At 49.0% G+C, this 7,277-nt stretch overlaps 1 pseudogene; it reads right to left on the bottom strand.

Annotated features, from left to right (window-relative positions):
- Positions 1–1,921: 1,921 nt before the first annotated feature.
- LOC118857425 lies at positions 1,922–5,773 on the bottom strand (annotated as a pseudogene).
- Between the last annotated feature and the right edge of the window lie 1,504 nt (positions 5,774–7,277).

Raw genomic sequence — 7,277 nt, 5'->3', positions numbered from 1 at the left:
ATAATACTGAGTATAGAACTGAGTCAAATTTATAAAAATAAGAGCCTTATTCCTTCAACTGACAAATGGTCAAAGGATATGAACAGGCAGCTTTCAGAAGAAGAAATCAAAGATATCTATAATTATATGAAAAGCTTTCTAAATCACCAGTGACTAGAGAAAGGCAAACTGAAACAAATTCATAACTATCAGAAATGACAAATGGTGGAGGGGATGAGGAAAAACAGGTACACTAAAGAACTGCTGGTGGAGTAGTGAACTGGTCCAACCATTCTAGAGAGCAATTTGGAACTAGGCCAAAAGGACTATGAAGGGCATACCCAGCAATACCAGTATTAGGTCTGCATACACAAGAGATTAAAGAAAAAGGACCTATATGGACAAATATATTTACAGCAGCTCTTTTTGTGGTGGCCAAGAACTGGAAATTGAGGGGATGTCCATCCATTGGGGAATGGTTAAACAGTTGTGGTATGTGAAATGTGATGGAATACTATTGGGCTCTAAGAAATGACAAGGGTGGGGCAGCGAGATGGTACAGTGAGTAGTGCTCTCACCAGCCCTGGAGTCAGGGGGACCCGAGTTCAAATGTGACCTCAGACACTTGATACACTTACTAGCTGTGTGACCTTGGGCAAGTCACTTAACCCCAATTTCCTTCCCTTCTCCCCTCCAAAAAAAAGAAATATGAGGGGGGTGCTTTCAGAAAAAAACATGGCAAGATCTGTATGAACTGATGCAAAGTAAAGAAAGAAGACCCGGGAGATTATCGCACACAATTAATAGCAATGTTGGAATCTTGATCAACTGTGAAAGACTCGGCTACTCTGATTAATACAGTGATCCAAGGCAGTTCCAAAGGGCTCACGATGAAAAAGTGCTCTCCACCTCCAGACAGAGAATGGATGACCTCTGAGTGTGGATGGAAGTATGCTTTTCTCACTTTCTTTATTTTTATTGCTTTTCTAGGGAAATATGACTGATATGGAAATATGCTTTGCGTGATTTCACATGTGTAATTGATATCACAGTGCTTGCTTTCTCAGTGGGTGTAAGAGGGGAAGGGAGGGAGGAGAGAGTTTGGAACTCAAAATTTTAAAAGAATGTCAAGAAAGAGAGATATAAAGAGAGGGAAAGAGGGAGAGAGAGAAGAGAGAGAGAGACAGAGGGAGAAAGAGAGAGAGAGAGAGAGACAGAGAGAGAGAGAGAGAAAGAGAGACAGAGAGAAAGAGAGAGAGGGAGACAGATGGAGAGAGACAGAGAGAGAAAGGTTCCTTTAGTCAGATCTTTCTTTGGTATGAACACTCAGTTCTAGCACCACAGGCAATTAAAAAACACGGGAACTGGATGGACAGGAAACAGTAAGAGATCCATTCTCTGGAGTTGGGGGGTAGTGTTAAGTTCTCTCCATGCCACATTTCCACAAGCTGGCTCACCGAGACTCCATGGGGGCTGGCACTAGGTGAAGCATGTCATTCTTGCTCTGAAGCAAACTTGTCTGGTTAATAGATGGTTGCCATCTTTAGCTCTCAGGCTGTACGAGGACAGGCAGCGGGCTGGATTTGGCCTGTGGACCGTAGTTTGCCAACTCTTTTTTTATTTCCTGAAGCAGATCCCCAAAATACCTCCCTTTGAGCCTTGGGGCAATCGTCCTATGATTTGGGAGGGAAAGGAGGAGGAGGAGAAAAAAATAGAAATTTAATAAAAATTTAAGGCCAAATTAGCCAAGAAAACCCCACAATGAGGAAGGTCTTGAGAGCAATGTGCCCCCTTGTCCTCCTCACCCTCCCAACCTCCCAGGAGTCACCCCGGGTAGGCGGCAGTTACAGGATCCGAATTTATCCACTCACAAGTTTCCGGGTTCCATGTGAGCAGGAACTGGGGGAGGATGGTTCTATGTCTCTGCTTTTAACTTAAAGAGTTATTGCTTTCCCTCCTTCAGTGTGGGAGGAGGGCTGAGGGTGGGCCAGTGAGCACGGGCAGCCGCCTCCAAAGCCCGGGCTTTCTTCTGCCTCTTTAGGAGCAGAGGGTCGGCGGCATCTTCAGTCTTCTTAGTCTGGATTTGCTCAGAGTCAACACACACAGTGGCCGAGGCACTGTCACCTCTTCCTTCACATCCTCCCACCTCTGCTTGGCTTCCTTCAGGACTCTGTGTCTGAGGGAGCCGCATAGATTGCGTAATCCGAGGGTGATTCATAAACTCAGTGATGGTCATTCTTTGGATTGGTTCTGTCTTTAGCAGATTCCACATGAACATTTTGACTTCCTCTGATACCGCTGACCACTGGATTGGGAAACTCATATGGCCCACTGGGATTCATGTCTTTGTGCCAGGACAGATGGCAAGGCCATGGTTGGAACAGAATGTAGGGTAACCACACAGTGGGAGATACATGATGACACCCAAAGGCCATGTGTCACAGGATTTATCCTATGCTGGGACCTCTGGAGCAACATGATATGATGTGTAGCAGGGGGTAGTGAGGGAATTATGGCTGGTAGCTTCCTTGGCAAAGCCAAAGTCAGTGAGAGACTGCCAGGCTTGACATCCCTGTGCACCATGTTGATTGAGCATTTAGTACCGAATGGCTTCCTGATGTCCGAAGCCTCTCTCTGTGTGAAGGCCTGGTCTCCCTGGCCAGGGATGAGGCTGAACAGCTTCCCACTATTGACGTACTCCGTAAGAGTCAGGAGACATCCAGCGTCTCATAGACATCCACGATCTTGACAATGTGTGGGCACTGAGAGATTCCCCAATGCAGACCCGCCTCCCTTTGGGCTTTGGGGCAATCTGGAAGCATTCTGAGGGCAGGTTCCTCTGTCTTCCCATTGATGCCAAGCCTCAGGACCTGGCTGGTGACCTCAGAGTCATCCCGGATGGCATTCTTCTTGATCTATAGGCTCGATTTGATATAGACCTGGGGGAAATGCTAGGGGGATGGGCAGGGGGAGCTGCAGCAGAGGCAGCACCAGGGGCTGGGGCTGCAGGGGCTTGGGCAACAGCAGCAGAGGGTTAGGGAACAGCACGGGTGGGTCTGGCCCCAAGAGTTAGACAGCATGGTGCCAGGAGACCTGGGAGCAGGAGCATGAGGAGGAAGACTCCAGACCATCTCCTCCTCCTGCCCTGGACTAGGCCCTCGCCAGCTCCAGCCCAGCTGGGAAGTTTGCTCCCCAGCTTAGCCCCAGCTTAGCCTCAGCGCCAGGCTTGGCCTGTGGGCGGCTTCCGTAGGTCTGTGCCGGCTACCCCTCTGTCTACATTTGAACTCAGGCGCTCCTGATTTCAGGGCCAGTATTCTATCCACATTTGCAAAGCTAATCTTTTGACTATAAAAGGATTTGTTCTGTAAAACTTGGACTCAGTCCAAAGGATGCCCTCAAGGACCTAGAAGGCCACATGTGGCCTGGAGGCCACAAGTTCTCCATCCCTGGACTAGCCTGTAAGCTACTTGAAGGCAAGAGACATTTCAATTTTTCAACTTGTGTCCCCAGAACCCTGTACACTTTTCCCTTTAATAAATGTTCATTGAATTGTATTGTGAAAAAAAAAAGAATTGTATTGTGAGCTATTTATTTCATAGTATTAAAATCTGTTTCACTGTCTACAAGATGTCATTGCGATGGGAAAAGGTGGTGTGCTGGTCATGCCACATCCATGGGCTGTTAAAAGACCCAGAGGAAGGCATCTGATGCATTGAAGGACACAGATGAGAACAGGAAGATCTGGATGGTTTGGGATGTGCCCAAGTAGGGGGGCATGGCCACCTCAAAGAAACCCTCTGGACACCCCTTATGTGGGGCCCATTCACTGGGCTGGACTAGAAGCTTTCTGAGAGCAAGCAGCTCAGGCTAATCTCATTCCCTGCCCGCCCCGCCCTCACCTTGTATAAAGAAGGTCTGTCATAAGCAGTTTTTTGTTTTTGTTTTGTTTTTGGAGGGGGGAAGGCAGGCAATTGGGGTTAAGTGACTTGCTCAAGGTTACACAGATTTGAACTCAGGTCCTCCTGACTCCAAGGCCAGTGCGCTATTCAACGCGCCACCTAGCTGCCCCTGATAAGCAGTTTTTAAATGAATGGGTAAAGGAGGTGGATTTGTCTTGGGTACAAATAGTTTTCCTAACACCCAACCCCAAAGCGTGGAGAAGTTCTTCATTCAACCTGATAGAATTACCGGTCATTTGTCGTTGGATAGACACAGGAGCGATCCAAGGATCTAAAGACCACTTGGCTGAAGGATCAGGCCCTGGTGGCTTTTCAAAAATCACAATGACCAGCTCCCAACAAAGAGAGTCTAATAGAAATGGAGAAAGATAGGGCAGCCATCTCTTCGGGCACTTATGCAAAGCCCAGCAAAGCAGGACAAGACACAACTCTTCCTCCCATCCATTGGCAGTGGTATCTTACAGAGACTGCCAGGGGAGAAGGCAGCCCAGAGTCCGGCTGTCTCTGAGAAGCCAGAGAGCCTAGTGCTTGGGGAAGATGACAGCAGGCCCTGGAGCCTGTGGCATCCTGGAGTCTTGGGTCCAAGCCTTCCTGTTCTCCAGGAAGCAGGATGCCGGCTCCAGGTGCCAGGTGATCACTCCATCCATACCCAGATGCTTCTGTGTGTATCTGCCATGAGAGGGCATGGTGGACTATTTATTGTACATCTGTTTCTTGGCTGATGGGAGGCAGGAGAATCCCATCTCCCTCTGCTCCACCCCCAAGAGCCGCCTCAGCTCTGTCTCCAGACCTACCCAGCTCCTCTTCTTTAGGGGTGACTGGGCAGGGATGTGGCTGATTCTTCGGCCCCGCCCCCACATCTCCTGGTCCTTCAGAGGCTTTCTTGGAGCAGTCCTATCATTTCAGCAGGTTAACTGTGAAAATGCCTTCATTGGACCAAAGCCTGAACCAACTCTCTTATACCTGCTTATGTCCACTTGGGAAACAGGCCCGGAGAGGAGTGATGTGTTCTCCAAAGTCAGTCTGGCAGAGGGGATTCCAACTTCGAAGCCAGGGCCTTATCCACTGTCCCTAGGACACAGAGGCAGTAAATGGCAATGAGTCACCCTCCCCACCACCCACAATGAGCTATCCATATTCAACACCAACATTATGCCATATTAATGGCAGAGCTGAGATTCAAACTCAGTTCTGCCAACCTCAGATCGCCCAACACCAGGCTGACTCTAGAACCTGTATTGTTACCAAGGCACCATTTTTTCTTTTCTCAGTCATTTCTAAGAACAGAATACAGGATGCCCACCCACTGCTCCCTGCTCTGTCTCCATCCTGAGGTCCCTCCCTTGGCTCCGTCTTCTCTATTGCTCACTGCCAAACTGCTGGGCTGGTCATTGAGGTGAGCCAACAATTCACGGGGCTCCCCAATGCTCCAAATAGGGTCTATATCAGGAGCTTCCGAGGCCCACTGGGAGAGGGTCAGAGGGAGGCCAGCAGCCAGAGAGCGATCCTCGCGTGCAGGAGCCAGACTAGGAGCACGAGGTCATCAGTGAGCTGCCCACCATGAATCATAATTCATGGGTGTCTTTGGTAGAAGATTCCAAGTTGAATTATGGAAAATCACGCTCTTGTTTGAGAGGTTTCTGGGTCTTGCCGGCACTGCTCAGGTCCCAGATAGCACAGGGGTCCGACAAGAAACAACAGTCACTTCAGGTGGAGGCACCAGAGGGAGGGGGCAGGGGAACAACTGTCCTGACCATAATTTCTACCTTAACTATACTCAGATCATGTCATCCCAGGTTCAGTTACCTTTCTAATGAGCCGGACCCTTTCGTCATTGCCCTCTTGGTCTTTGTGGGTTAAGGAAACATCCCAAGACAATGAAGCATCTTATCTTGGGCGTGGGGGATCTCTGGGGCCTGGCTCTCTCTTCATAAAGCCATCCTTATCTGTTGGGACAGCTTGGCTGACTGGGGCAGAGCCGAACTTGGGCCTTGTGATTGTCTCACAAAATGGTCTGCCTGAGGACTTGGCTCTGTTTCCAAGGAAGATGCACATAAATCTTATGGGAATTGCCCTACTCCCAAATCTCCAGAGATGATGGGGGGAAATATCCAAGAACTTTCCCCTAAACCTGGATGAATATTTACAGGATCAGACCTTTAGAGCTGGAGAGATTCCAGTCTAACTTCCCTTGCTCTGCAGATGTGGAGAATCAACATGGTGTCTGGAGCACAGGAAATTGGAGCCAGAGGATCTGAGTTTGAAACCTGGCTCAGCTATTCCATGTGACTTTTGTCAAATCACCCTCTGGGCCTGTTTTCTCAGTTACAAACAGGAGAGGGTGGCCTAGATGGCCTTGAAAGTCAATTCTGGCTCTCCCCTAAGGCTCCTTTGATCCAGAGCAGCCCAGAGAGCTGCTGAGACCCCTTCCCTCTTGTGGATTCTGGGAATCCCCTCTCCTTTCTCCAATCCAGGCTCTGGAAACTGCCGTGGTGATGTTTTCAAGGGGCAGGGATGACTGTGTATGACCTGCAGACGCTGCCCATTGCCTAAGATTGAATCTGAGCCCTGTGGCCTGTCATTCAAGGAAGACCCTCTACAGTCTGACTGCATGCTCCCCTTCATACACATTTTATATCCAGACCGGATCACTCACCACTCCCTGACTTTGGCATTCCCTGTCACAGAGGCCGTGGGTAACTTATGGGCCAGGACCCCTTGCAAGGACCGAGTTTGATCTTTTCATCATTATCCCCCAGGACTGTCCCCTGAGAACCTCAGAATGTGAATACTTTGTTCCCACCTAGACTCTCCTCTGGGAATATCAGAATACAGCTATTTTCTAGGTCTCCAGAGATGTGGGAAGGTAGAGGAGCTGGCCATCAGCCCCCAGGCCAGTTCTCACCTTCTCTCTCTGTATACACACAGGCATGCACATGTTTGTATATAGATGCATGTGTGTATGTTTTGTACACGTATCTGCGCGTATGTTTAAATTGTGTTTCTAAAACTTCACCTGCACACACAGATAATGAGACAGACAGACATACGTGGATGGAGGAAAGCCGTTATCTCACCCCAGAGAAAGAACGCACCAGAATTAGTCGATCCGATGAAAGCTAAACCATGATGCAGTCAGTAATGACCTTCCTGACTGGAAAAACCAATGGGAGCCGCCTCAGTGGAAAAGGCATTCAGACCATTGCCAGGCACATGGGGTAATTAATAGAGAGAATGCTGGGCTCAGAGCCAGGAAGCCTGGCTCGGAGTCTCACCAGCGACACAGCTTTGTGACTCCGTGGAGGTCCCTTCCCCTTTCAGAGCCTCATCTATAAAATG

The sequence above is a fragment of the Trichosurus vulpecula genome, chromosome 7, assembly GCF_011100635.1.
Source record: "Trichosurus vulpecula isolate mTriVul1 chromosome 7, mTriVul1.pri, whole genome shotgun sequence".
Lineage (NCBI taxonomy): Eukaryota > Metazoa > Chordata > Mammalia > Diprotodontia > Phalangeridae > Trichosurus > Trichosurus vulpecula.
This window is presented reverse-complemented; position numbering and strand designations above follow the sequence as displayed.